We start from the raw sequence: 14,739 nt of genomic DNA, 5'->3' as shown, positions 1-14,739 counted from the left end.
GTTGTCTTGCGAGAAACTTTAGATCATGTTGTGCTCTATCTGCTCATTTTTCTGATCTTGAGCATTTGTCTCCTATTCGTGGCAGTTCTATTTGGTCTTATGGACCCACAATTGTTTCGACTATTGGTATACGACTTTGGAAGGTGACAATTCTTTTAGAGGTATTTGATGTCTAGCTAATGACTATAAATTTAGCATTTACTGGGAGGCTCCCGCGTTCATATGATACGGTAATATCCTTCCTTATTTCTTTTCCCTCCAGTGGTAATAGTTTCTCCTTGTTCATGCTTTTAATTTCATCTTTAGAACATTGAGGACAATGTTAGATTTAAGTTTGGGGGTATGGGAGTAACTTTTGTGTTGCACTTTTGAAACTTCTAGCGTCACATGTTATCCGTTTAGCTAAGTTTACATACTGTTTCTCACCGAAAAGATAGAAATTGGAATGCTACAGATAACAACTTATTGGGACATTAGAGAAAAAGACATTGAGATCCTTGAAATTCAGGAGAGAACTTGTTCTTTTTAGAGGGTAACCGTGATGGACCTAACCATACATGATGGAAAGGTAAGTAGGTCAGGAAATTCCAGAAAGACAAAGCAACCTCACAATGTAGTCTTAGTTACTGGATTGCGACTCTCTCTCAGTAGAAACTTATCATCATCAACAAGCGGAGCGACATCAAAATCTATGAAGAAAGTGAAGACGTTTTAGGTTTAGAAGCTACAATAGAAGAGAATAATTCAAAAATCAAAGTTGAAGTTATAAGAGCAAATGATATAAGTTGTTAGAATCCATGATACCAAGACATCACAAGTTTCGAAGATCCAAGTTTTGAAAGTCCTTCTCTCATGGCCATGTAAATTTTTGTCTTGTAATTTTTTTTATTTTAGCCAAATGAAAAAAAAAATGAAAAAAAAAAAATGAAAAAATAATAATAATGAAACATCGTTACGTTCTTTTTGTTCAATAAGGCCATAGGGAAGAAGAAATTTATAAGTCAAGCAAGAAATCGAAGAGAAGATTTAATTGTCAAGGTTCTATGAGGTTCGAGAGTTTATCATTAACAGTTGTAGACCGAAGAAGGCGTTGTTTCTACTGGACACTGTGAGAGAGTCGAAGAAAGATGCATTTTGGTTGCTTTGTTAGTATGCTTTCAATCTGGCACAAGATCTTCCTAGCACTGGTTTAACTCATCACACGTAATTAGTCCATCTGTATAGCAGATGTCCCTCTCATTTTTATCTCTCTCCTAATCTTATCCAGCTGTAAAGCAGCGGACGCATCTTACAATGTTTATCTAGCTGTATAGCGGATATCTCTTTATCTAGAAGTCGTGTGGATGTGTCTCCCCTTTTCTTCAGTTAGCTTTAGAGCTGACACCTTTAATTTCTCTGGCATTCTAGTTACTTGGAGATAGGTTGAGAATATGTATGTCCTCATAGCTCTTTGGATACTTGTGACCAATTAGGAGTAAAGGTTTTGTGGGTATATCTCTAGTAAGCCCTCCCGAGACTATAACTCGGCCACTAGGGCCACCTAGGGGTTTAAAGGCTTATTGCGTACGCTAAATGCAATCGACGATGCCTGCGACAGTGAGTTAGGATTTTATTTTGTAGTTTTGATTTGCTCGAGGACTAGCAAATAATAAGTTTGGGGGTATTTGATAGACGCATTTATGTGTCTAATATAGCTCATTTGTATATATTGTTAGTGCTCGATATCGTACTTATTTGGTTATTTTATTTATTTGTAGGTGTTTTTGGAAGAATAAGACTTTGTGGCCAAATTGGCTAAAAATATGGCATTTGGACCTCCGTAGATAGCATACCGGAAGCTCCCCGAAGTGTACCGGAAGTACCCCAGAAATACCCCGGAGGAACCCGAAAAAGTGCGGAAAACATCCCAGAAGAATTGCTAAAGGCACCCCTAATTTGGATAAGGGGCACCCCATTTCAGGGCATGTACTAAAGGGACACCGGAACTGGATAGGGGGAGGTCATCTTCAAAGTTTCAAAACTGGATTTTGGCGGGAAAAGAACTCTGCAGAAGAACAGTTTTAGGGGTTCGAATTTGAGCGAGTTTTAAGGAGATTCAACATCGGATTTTCACTGGGCTGGACTTCCTAGACTATAAAAAGATCAGTATAAGCAATTTAACCCAACCAATTGGGCAAGAATGACCGGGAGAATGGATCAAAGTCCAAACAGGACAGTACCATGTTGTTCACTTTCAAATATTTGTGAGAGATTTGTGGAAGACTTTTACGCTAGATAACTATGCACCTAGTCTTGTTCAAGTCTTAAGAGAAGTTTGGAGCGTAATAACTGGCCAGAGGACGCGTACAAAGCAACAGAAAAGAGATTATTCTCTCAACTGCTCGAGAAGAAAAAAAGAGAAATACTCTCGGATTTGCACGAGAATTTTGGTTCTGTTGGCTATATAAAACATTGCTTCGAGTCTTAGAGGGGTTAAAAAGTTTTAGGAGAGAGTTAGGAGGAGTTTAGAGCCGGAAACAAAGAAGTTACAGAGAATTTGTTGTTGTTGCTGCTGCTGCTTGAGGAGGAAGAAGAAGACGAAGAACAGACGCTTCTGAAGTGTCGTTCTTCAACAGTGCTTACAACGAGAAATAGGTGTCGTTTTTCTACTGCAGTTCACTTGTGTCGATTATAAGCTGCAATACCATTGTAACAGTGATGCTGTAACATTTATACAGCGTTGCAAACTTCTTTTTACACCATTTTCATCAATAAAAACACATTATTAAGCCATGGATACATCTTATGATTATGTTTTTGGGATGAGGAGCTAAACCCATTAGGCGAGACGACGGAGGAAGCCATTGATCCATATTGATTGGTATAATTCTAATTTTATTATTTATTGCAATATTATTATTTGATTATTTGCATGGAATTGAATTTGAAATATTAGTTTTTATTGAATAGTTGTGAATTATTTTGATGAAGCATGCTGGGTTTTAAAAACTTTTGATGTTTTATACTTTGTGATTACAATTATTACTTCAAAAATATATTTGAGGCAAATATTAGAATTATTTTTAAAGATAGAATTGCATGAATATTATTTAGAGTTTACTATTTAATTGGTCAATGGTGGAATCCTAGTCTTGGTATTTTCTCTAAAGGTTTGAACTATTTTATTTATTTTCCTGTTTAATTTAAATCTAGAAAAATTGTTTTCTTCACAAGTCTGAAAAGACCCCTTTTTACCACTACAACTACAATCACTATTTGAAATCCATCAGCTAATCAATTAGCTAACATGTGTAAGTTCATGGGGATGGAACCATCGATGGAGTCAGATCCTCCTACTCCATATTCAACCCCAGATCTTAATTCTTCATAGAATACTACAACTCCAAATCATTTTAGGGATCCACTTCAATATTTCTCTCGCAAAAATTCAGGTGACTCTTATCGAAATCCTAAAATTGATTTCCCTAAATTTGATGGTGACAATCCTCGTGGTTGGGTTCGTAATATAAGAGTTGTTTTCAGTTGAAGAATATTGATTTTGTTGATAGGGTATATCTAGCTTCAATTCACTTTAAGGGTACAATAGATCATTGTTTGCTATGGCGGAAAATTTATTTATTGGGAAACTTCTCCAAGTTGCACCTTAAGCTTGTATTTCATTTCTTCGCTCAAGTGACTCGAAAACATCTATAAAATTTAAAACAATCGTAAAAGAATACTCCCTCCTCCCTAAATAGATAACCTAATTCAATTTTTCACAATTCTAAAGGCAAAGAGGAGAGGGGAGTATTTAAAAAAACGGTTTTGTTATCTTGTGCATCCATGCACAAGATAACGGCCAATCATTGCATTGGGAATGTGCAACAACAATTAAAAAAATACGAGAGATGTTTAGATTTGCATTGGATATTGTAAAATTTTACTCTCAATAAATGCATGTTTGGTCTATCTATGTTAAATTTCATTCTGCGATACAAGTTCAAAACATCTCTCTTATTTTTTTAATTGTTTTTACACATTCCCAATGCAATGATTGGGCGTTATCTTGTGCATGGATGCACAAGATAACAAAACCCTATTAAAAAAAATACAACTATACTCTTATGGATAATAATTAGTACTCCCTCTGTACCACATATATAGGCGGAGGGACAAATTCTCTTAGATTAAGAAACTTTTATTGATTTTATACATTTCCATGCTTTTTCCTGTTTTACCCTTAATTATATTCCCAATGTTAGAGACAAATACTCAATTGTGACGATTCCCAAGCAAATAAATAGGGGTAATACAAGTAAAAAAATGTTTTGAAATTTGGACTCCGCCTATATTATGGTACAAGGAAAAATGGAAATTCCGCCTATATAATAGGTACAGAGGGAGTAAAATTTAGAAACAATTTATGTACCACGGATATTCATAAACTTTATACCATTACAAAGCATTTTAAAACACCTACTTAACGAATATAAACATGACTATCAAATTATACATATTTATTATAATTAATTAAAAGGGTAATTTTAGAAATATCTCTTTATTTAGTGATATTGGTCATCTGTTAGTGGGAAAATAAAATAAAATGAATAAGTCGTCTATTTACGGACGTAGGGAGTACAATTCACAAAGAAAATAACAAAAGAAACGTAATTAATTAATAGTAAATCAAGGTGTTTAAGGTACCTATCATTTTTCCTAAAACACTCTCTACTTCCTCTCCGCTCTCTCTCAAGTAATTTATACTTGTAATTCTTTAAACTAGTTTACTTTTAACAACCAAAGAAAATTTAGTCACTAACGTGAATATATGTACATGGGATTTTCAATTTTTTTTATAAAAATAATCTTATCCCGTCAAGTACTCTTAAAAAGATGGAAAAGTATCTAAAAATAATTCCAAGGAAAATATTACAGGCTTAGGAAGTTAAGATGGATCATCTGTGCAATTGTTATATTAGAACAAGATAAGACACCCCTGGTGCATACCAGGTGATTGAAGTCGAAGAGGGGTCTTAATCTTCTTTAACAAGAAATTTAATAATTATGATTCCCAAAGAACAAGATTTCTCCTACTTTGAAGTAATAATTTTATCAGATTCCAGTCGATTGCAGCAATGGTTTAAAGATGTTAATTTTTCAAATAAAGTATAATTTAATATGGGTACAAACATGTTAAATGGTAATGTCGATTTCCTACCGTTTCTTGCTAATAAGAATGTTATTATATTTTCTTCCGTTTCTACCGTTTCAATTTTTCACATATGGGTCTTTGGATGGGTTGGTGGATGCAGTAGCTTATGGCCTTCAAGAATTTTAATGGATTTACCCCAAAGTCATCACGATATTCTAGCGATAACAATTTGGTTTCTGGCATTTCCTCGTTACTAAGTTCTGAAAAGAATACAAATATGTTAGAATTTGACATCAAAAAAATCCAAAAAAACAAAAAAAACAACAAAAAAAAAATACTTTGGCTCACTTATGGAAGAGTTGGACTTGGTCTAAGTATGATGTGTGGAGTACTTAACACTTATGCAATGATGTGTTAAGTAGTGGAAACTCATGTATTGATGTGTCAATCTACTGTGGACTAAAGTATTGATGAGTCAATTATATTTGCTATGTGTAAGTGAGTTTTGTTGACACGTTGTTATGAGACAACTTCGACTGGAAGCTATAATTACTATAAATATACTTGTAGAGAGAACTCTTATTTCTCCCATTAGACTGGTTACTTCTATCTCCGTGACTAAAGGATAGTAACATATAATAGTAGGGTGGGGGAATATGTGCTCTATTATTTTGGCATACAAAGAAGTCTTTTGGGTTCAACCTCATTAAGCATAGAAATCAAGCAACAAGGAGTCAAGGAAATGTGTATCTATGGAATAAAGCTTAATTTCATCTTATAAAAGTTATATATTTATATGGTTGTAGTAGTAAACATGAATATCCCACGCATTTAATAGTTTTGTGTTTGCATGACTTTAACCTTAAAGCTAACATGTGGTACCAGAGCATGTGTTTGATAATTTCAAGACATTTCTTTGATATTCTTTCATATAAACTTTAATCCATTTCCATTTCCATTTTGATTTTTTTTTTTTGCAGCTCAAATATTTTCTCTAGTTGTATCTTAACTCTAATCTTTCCGCCCAATATTCCTCCTAGAACAATGTAATACTTGTTAGAGTTCACTGATCGGATCCTTGCAGTGTTTGTTAGGTATTATACTCTTGTATTTCAGCTATCACAACATGAAATGTAACTTGACCTTAATTGATTAAAAAGAAGAGTTCTATTTGTTTGATTGAAATTATCAAACATGTACCTTATGTTTATAGTGGGTCTAATCAACTCATTAATATCGTTAAGTTGATTTATGTTGATGAGCCAATTTTCACTAGCCCTTATCGGTGACATATTTTGGTCCGTGTTAGTTGTATCGTATGAGAATGTACACACCCATTAGTTGTTTCAGTTATGTTTCTATTATGGTTTTCGTTTTGGGAAGTAATGGATCAAACTGAAAGTAATATTAGAACTAAAAAAATGTTAAATCTGTTTCAAATAATATATTGTTTTATGAGTTGGCGAGTACTCTTTTTGGTAAAGTAGTTAAAGATATGGTAGAGTTTATGAGTTGTCGGATAGACAAAATTCAGTTTTTAGTTGCCTGCAGGCAGTGTGAAAAAGCAGGGTCTAACAACGACACCCAATATTTCGTTTAGGAAATATGTATGGACTAACTCCAATATAATTCCAAGAGAATCAACTAGACAGTCAGACTCAATCAAGGAAAATATATCCAAGAGTTATATCTCAATTTCTTAAATCAATCTGCAATCAAACATATAGGAATCTGTGGGCCGGATCATTATGAGAAATAACTTGGATGGTACCAAAGACCAATATCCAAGCGTCAATTAATTTTAGTCAAAACCAAAGGTTGGATTTACCAATTGATTGAACTACGCACAACCCGTGATATTTCAATTATATAATCAAATATAATGCGGAAAAGAAATAACACAGAACCTGAAGTTTTGTTAATGAGGAAACCGCAAATGCAGAAAAATCCCGGGACCTAGTCCAGATTTGAACACCACACTGTATTAAGCCGCTACAGACTCTAGCCTACTACAAGTTAACTTCGGACCGAAATGATGTTGAGCCCTGACCAATCACACACTGATTAAGGTACAGTCGCGTTCCTTACACCTCTGAATCCCAACAAGACTCTACGCACTTGATTCCCTTAGTTGATCTTGAAAATGCGGGGGTCTAACAACCACACCCAATAATTCGTTTGGCAATCTGATAGGATTTACTCCAATATACTTTCTAGAGAATCAACTAGACAGTCAGACTCAATCTAGAGTAAAGTATATAAAAGAGTTTAATATCTTTAACTCTTAATTCAATCCGCAATCAGAAAATAGAAATCTGCGATCCTGATTGAATAAGAGGGGTAACTTGGATGGCACCAAAGACCAATGTTCAAGTGTCAATCGATGTAAATCAACAACCCAATGTTGGATATTCTAATTGATTGATCTTAACGCACAACCTGTGATATTTTAATTATATAACAAAATATAATGCGAAAAAGAATAACACAGACACCAGAATTTTGTTAACGAGGAAATCGCAAATGCTAAAAAACCCCGGGACCTGGTCCAGTTTGAACACCACACTGTATTAAGCCGCTAAAGACATTAGCCTACTACCAATTAACTTCGGACTGGACTGTAGTTGAACCCTAATCAATCTCACACTGATTCAAGGTACAGTTGCGCTCCTTACGTCTCTGATCCCCGCAGGGTACTACGCATTTGATTCTCTTAGATGATCTCACCCACAACCAAGAGTTTCTACGACCCAAAGTCGAAGACTTGATAAAAAAATCTGTCTCACACAAAAAAGTATATAGGATTGAATAAATCTTTCTCCCACAAAAATACCCAAGAGTTTTTGTTCTGTCTATTGATAAATCAAGGTGAACAGGAACCAATTGATAACCCGAACTTATATTCCAGAAGAACAGCCTAGAATTATCAATCATCTCACAATAAACTTAATCGACTTGAAAAACAAGTTATTGTGGAATCAAAAACTATAAGACGGAGGTGTTTGTGATTATTTTTTTATCTTGCCTATCGGAGATATAAAGTCTCGAGCCAAATTACTTTAATTGTACTCAACATGATAGAAAAGAAAGATCGGATCACAACTACAAGAAAAGTAGTATCGGTCTGGCTTCACAATCCCAATGAAGTCTTCAAGTCGTTAACCTACAGGGTCTCGAGAATAAACCTAAGGTTAAAGGAGAATAGACTCTAGTTATGCAACTAATAACACACGGGAGGTGTGGGGATTAGGTTTCCCAGTTGTTAGAGTTCTCCTTTATAAAGTTTTCAAATCAGGGTTTGCAATCCAAGTTACCTTGGTAACAAAGCATTCAATATTCACCGTTAGATGAAAACCTGATTCAACCAATCTAATATCTTTCAACCTTTAGATCGAACTTAGCTTGTTACACACAAATGAAATGTACCCTCATTTAGGTTTATGTAACCGTACCTAAACGTGTACACCATGTTGGTTCACAAATAGTTAACCGGGGTTAGCCATATGATTACTCTCATATCAACCTTACTCATCTCAACCATAATTAGTTCAAATGACTCAAATGAAACTAGTTAAAGAGTTGTTCAATTGCTATAGAAAGCACAATTGAAACCAAATAGGTTTGATTCACTTGAATCAATCATGAACATTTTTCAAATATTGCATTCCTTATGATTTAAATGTTTAAGTTCATGAACTGACCGATTTGACAAAGTAACCAGCTTAAGTATACGTACGGGTATGCGTACTTAAGCAACCGGATTTGAGTTTGTTAAGTTTCTAAATTCAGTAGAAATTCTCGGTTCGAAAACTTCCGCCAGTATGCGTATGGGTACGCATACTTAAGGTGACTAGTTTAGGAGTTTGTAATTCCCAAACTCAGCAAATATTTTCTGTTCGAAAACTCACTCCAGTATGCGTACGGGTGTGCATACTTAGGGTGACTAGTTTAGGAGTTTGTAATTGCTAAACACAGCAAATATTTTCGGTTCGAAAACTTCTACCAGTATGCGTACGGGTACGCATACTTATGTTGTCTCCTTCACCAATTTCGTATACACGCATATGCATACACTTGGCTCCCGGTTTATGGATTTATACACTAATGTGCGAACACACTATATATGCTTATCTACAAACATGGTTACGTTCTCAATTCTTTATTTCAATCATTGAAACATTATTCTATAATGAAAATAGCCATTGTCACACACTACTAGCATCAAAGCAATTTTCAAGATATTGAAATAATCATTATCGAAACATTCCAAGCCTACATCAAATGATTGTATCACACAAACCATGTAAGATGTTACTCGGAAATTTTCTCATGATATAAGATGAACTTGGTCAAAGCGAAAGCTTACAAACACATTTCGAGAAATATGTAAGCGAGATATACTCAGCTCGAAATCTCAAATGTGTATAGAGAAAACTATATCTTAACACGACTTATGTCTCAATATAGGAGATAGTAGAAATAGACTTTCCAAGTGATAGATGAGTTCAAGTCTCCACATACCTTTTGTCAAAGAAGTTCCACAAGCTCCCCTTAGTAGCTCTTCGTCTTAAAATGATGAACTCTGTTAAATCTAAGATCAACTATGCTATTTATGTCATAGTCCGGGACATCTATAAATAGGCTAGAAATTAAGACATATAGTTTTGATCACTAACATTGACAAACATGCTTGAGATAATAACGCATACGAGTTCGACCGAGCAGTGCTCTAACAGATCTCACCCACAACTAAGAGTTGCTACGACCCAAAGTCGAAGACTTGATAAACAAATCTGTCTCACACAGAAAATTCTATTTGAATAGATAAATCCATCTCCCATAGAGGTACCTATGAAGTTTTGTTCCGTATTTGATAAATCAAGGTGAAGAGGAACCAATTGATAATCCGATCTTATATTTCCAAAGAAAAACCTAGAAATATCAATCACCTCACAATAACTTAACTATATGGTAGTAGAACAAGTTATTGTGGAATCATAAAGAATGTGACGAAAAGCTTTGGGACTACTTTGTCTATCTTACTTATTGGAGATAAATCTCGAGCAAATCTTAGAGAAGATAGTACTCAATACGATATAACAAAGTAAGATCAGAACACGCAACTACAGAGAAAATAGTTAGGTTTGGCTTCAGAATCATAATGAAGTTTTTAAGTCGTTAACCTATAATGGTTTTAGGAAAAACCTAGGTTAAAGGAGAATCGAATTTAGTCGCAACTATTATCATACAGGAGGTGTGAGGATTAGGTTTCCCAGTTTCTAGAGTTCTCCCTTATATGATCTTCAAATCAGGGTTTGATAACTTTGGAACAAAACAATCAATATTCACCGTTAGATGAAACCTGATTTAAGATTCAAACTAATATCTTTCCACGTAGATGGTCTTTAGCTTGTTACACACAAATGAAATATACCTTCATTTAAATATGGGCAACCGTACCTAAACGTGTATATTGATTTGGCTCAATAACAGCTAACCGAAGTTAGTCATATGAATTCTTTTCTCTTAACCTTGTTCATCTTAACACTTCTAGATCAATTGATAATCAAATGAATCTAATTGTGTTACTCATAGAGTTGTTCAAATATTTATATTCTCATAGAAGTATACAAGACACAATTGAAGCAAAATAGGATTGATTCAAAAGAATCAGTTCATGAACATTTTAGCCACGGTTTGCAAAGATTGTCTTCCTTAATTTATAAATGTATTTGTTCATGAGTATGAAATCATATTTAACCGATTTAAGAACTTGAATCACTTACGTTTGCAAATGGGTACGCGAACTTAAATTCTGGACATTGGACACAAATCTGCAGTTTGTAAACGGGTACGCAAACTTTAGCTCCGGACCGAACTCGGATGAAACCTTTGCGAACGGGTACGCAAACTTGGTTCCCAGACTTCAACAGTTAAATCAGTTTTCAAACGGGTATGAAAACTTACGTACCCTGACTTAAACAGTTGAATAAGTTTGCGAACGAGTATGCAAACTTCCAGTCCTGAATTCCGTCAAAACAGTTCGTACACTAAGTACACAAACCGTAATGTATCTATACATGGTTTTTAGCTCTTAACTCCCATTTCAATCATTGAAACATTCTTAGAAGACGAAAATAGCTATCTCACACAAACTATTAGCTTATAATCAATTTTCAAGTGATCGAATGATCAATACGAAATATTCCGAGCCTACATCAAATGACTGTCTCACACAAATCATATAAAATGTTACCAGGTGATTTTCACATAATCATCTTTTGACTTTCATCAAGAATAATGATGAACGTGGTTAAAGCAAAAAGATTTTCAACACATATATCGAGAAAGATATAAGCGAGTTAAACTCAGCTCAAATATCAAATGTGTATATAGTAAAGTATATATACCTATACAACTTTGTCTCAATAGGAGATAGAATAGAATAGACTTCTGAGTGATATATGAGTTCAAGTCTCCACATACCTTTTGTTGATGAAGTTCCACAAGCTCCCCTTAGCAGCTCTTCGTCTTCAATCGATGAACGACGTGAAGTCTAAATCTCAACTACACATTCTATCTTAATTTGAGACATAGCTATAAGTAGACTAGAAATTAAGACTTATAGTTTTGACAACTGAACTTGACAAATAAGCTTGAGATAGCAACGCTTGCGAGTTCGACCGAGCAGTGCCCTAACACAGTGCATGCCCATGCATTTCTCCTCGCTATTCCGATTGAGTGCCTTGAACATAAGATGTCACCCTTGGAGTATCGTACCGTTCTCAAATACAGATTGATGATCCCTTTATACCCATCAGATACACGTTGTCCTGCTTGTCTCACAGGGTGTTTGGACGCCTATGGAGAGCATGCAGTACAAAATAGGCAATATATTCATAAGACATGGCAATGGTATACAACTACGTACATATCTAAAAAAATCCTGAAAATCCAATATCCATACCAACATAACGGGCCATATATTTCATTAGAAGGGACAACGATGTACATCTATGTACATATCTATGAAATCCAGAAAATCCAATATCCATACCCGCAAAGCAGACCATATATTCATTAAAAAAAAGGTGCACTAGTTTGTACACACATACAATTCAAATCGACTACCAATAATGCTATCCCCATTGAATATGAAAAACACGTTAAATAAACAAATCCATCTGAACCATCAATCTTCACAAACGTTATGATAGGCTTGGGATCTCTACCATTTTGAGCTTATGAGTCCCTAAATTTAATATGTAAAACAAAAAAAGATTGGCGTCAAAGGTGCATCGAGGTATAATATAGTTTTGTACCATTAATAATCAATATGTATACAATTATATACACATAAACAATCAACAGGTGTACAACTATGTACACATTAAGAATTAACACGTGTACAACTATAACATCAATTGTTTCATGTTCCTGTAGTCTTAAATCACTTACTTCTAAGTCGTTATCTCTTTTAACCTACACCACCAGTTTCGCATAGCCCATAATTATTTCAACATCTTAAACAACAACAACAGGAGTATATTAGCATAATTATGAAATCCTTATGTTAATTCTATAACTCACTCTTATCTCTGTCGTTCACTTTGTTTCTCTTCAAATTTTGATGAAATTGTTGGTCTTTTAATAGCTAATTTATAGGATTAACGCAATAAATAAACATATCTCTTGGAATCTTTAAAATGGAAATTTAATTCATGCGATAAAATCATATGTCCTCATAAATTAGGATTATGGAAATGTTGTTTTATGACAGTAACAAAGAGAATATCTTAGCAGTTGGAACACTTGATTGATTACACGTAAATTAGGAAATAATGTTTAGAAAATGAAATAGTAGATTTATTTTGCATGCATATACATCTTAATCCTTATGAAATGTTAGTTTAAATTAACACTTTCCTAATGTGAAGCACCCGTGGCCTAATGGATAAGGCGTCTGACTTCTAATCAGGCGATTGTGGGTTCGAGTCCCACCGGGTGTGCAAATTTTAATTTTTAAACTTTTTAAAAGTGTTACATGTGAAAAAAGAGCACCCACATGAAAATCTAATTTTCATTTTTTAAAATTTTAAGTTTCACTTCATACTTATCTCACGTGTAGAAAAAAGTGCACATGGACACAATTTTCAGAAGCTTATATAATTATTTTTTCAAATGTAGCACTTTGTACACAACTACAAAAATGATAATTCTCAATGACGCAAAAAGCGATGTTTTCATAGAAAATACTTTGGTGCACCAATATGTACGCATCTAAAAAACATGGAACAAATCAAATATTCATATCCACAAACAGATTTATTTAATGGGAATGACACTAGAGTAAAACTATGCACACATCTATAAAATCTTGAAAATCCAATACCCTTACCCATAAAACAGTAAAAATCAGCAGGTGCATACACATTACAATTTGCAGGTGTACAACTATGTACACATTAACAAATAACAGGTGTACAGTTTTATACCAATAACAACCAGCAGGTGTACAACTATGTACACATTAACAAAAAAAAACATGAATAATTTATAGATGATCTTTAGAACGGGAGGTTAAATTATTCAACTCAGACTAATAAAGCTTTCATTATGACCCTTGCGCACTATACTCCATATGCTTTAGCTAACCCTTTGATGCTTATAAGTCCCTAAATTTTATACATTTAAACAAGTGTAACTAATATAATCAGCATGTGTACATATTTTTAGGCTTCGTCACAAAATAATTTTAGAAAAAAATATTAAATCATCACAATTTACCGATCGCAATATATATGCATATAAACAAGAGTGGATGATTCAGGTCACCTTCCACAAGCTACTGCATCCATAATTTCTGGTTTTGGGACAATAAGAAGTAAGAACCACACGGAAATGCGCAGTAAGTTTCCCATGACCATTGGGATGACAACACCTGACTCGCTAGTTCTGGTACTAGTGTACCACTGTGAACGACCAAGTATCATCTGTCCAAACAAAAATGAGTACGTAGAACTCTGGACAACATTAATTTTGCAAAGGAAAGGGGTATAAATTTTTCTTTTGCTCACATAAATTGTGAATGTCTAATTAAAGTTCAATATAACATTTTCCATATCTAATAAAAACATAACATAAATATGATATCTCAAAGGCATGTTACAGCAGGAGTTCCCTATGTAATCTAAAACAGGGAATCCAATAAGAACGTATTGGCAATATTGGTGGAGATGTGTAGGGTCGCAACATACAATTTATACATTTGGTGTAGATCAAGCACTTTCAGTCCAACACTGTTCTTAATTGGAGATGGTTTATTTGGAGAGGGTATCAACCGTTTACTCTTTGTTCCTTTATAGTCTTCGGAAAAAGTGATGAATATCAAAAGAAGATCATACATAATACAATTTACATGAATAACATTGTGGCTGAAATTGAAATGAGGATAAGTCCTGTTATTTTTACACACAACGGCTGTAATAGAACTACTCCCAGCTATAATAAAGAAAATACACAATCAATTATAGGTACATAAAAGAAAGTAGAAAGTATAAGAATGTAAACAACCAAATGTTATTGCTGGGTAAATATATCCTCCTGCA

General features: G+C 34.2%; 1 non-coding gene across 1 annotated transcript; it reads left to right on the top strand.

The window, feature by feature from the left end:
• Window positions 1-13,067: 13,067 nt before the first annotated feature.
• On the top strand, window positions 13,068-13,140 carry TRNAR-UCU. Its single transcript has one exon. It is a non-coding gene; the product is annotated as a tRNA-Arg (tRNA).
• The last annotated feature ends 1,599 nt before the right edge of the window (window positions 13,141-14,739 follow it).

Source organism: Papaver somniferum, chromosome 4 (assembly GCF_003573695.1).
Source record: "Papaver somniferum cultivar HN1 chromosome 4, ASM357369v1, whole genome shotgun sequence".
In the NCBI taxonomy this organism is placed as follows: Eukaryota; Viridiplantae; Streptophyta; class Magnoliopsida; order Ranunculales; family Papaveraceae; genus Papaver; species Papaver somniferum.
The sequence above is the reverse complement of the archived record's forward strand: the minus strand, read 5'-3'. Positions and strand labels throughout refer to the sequence as shown.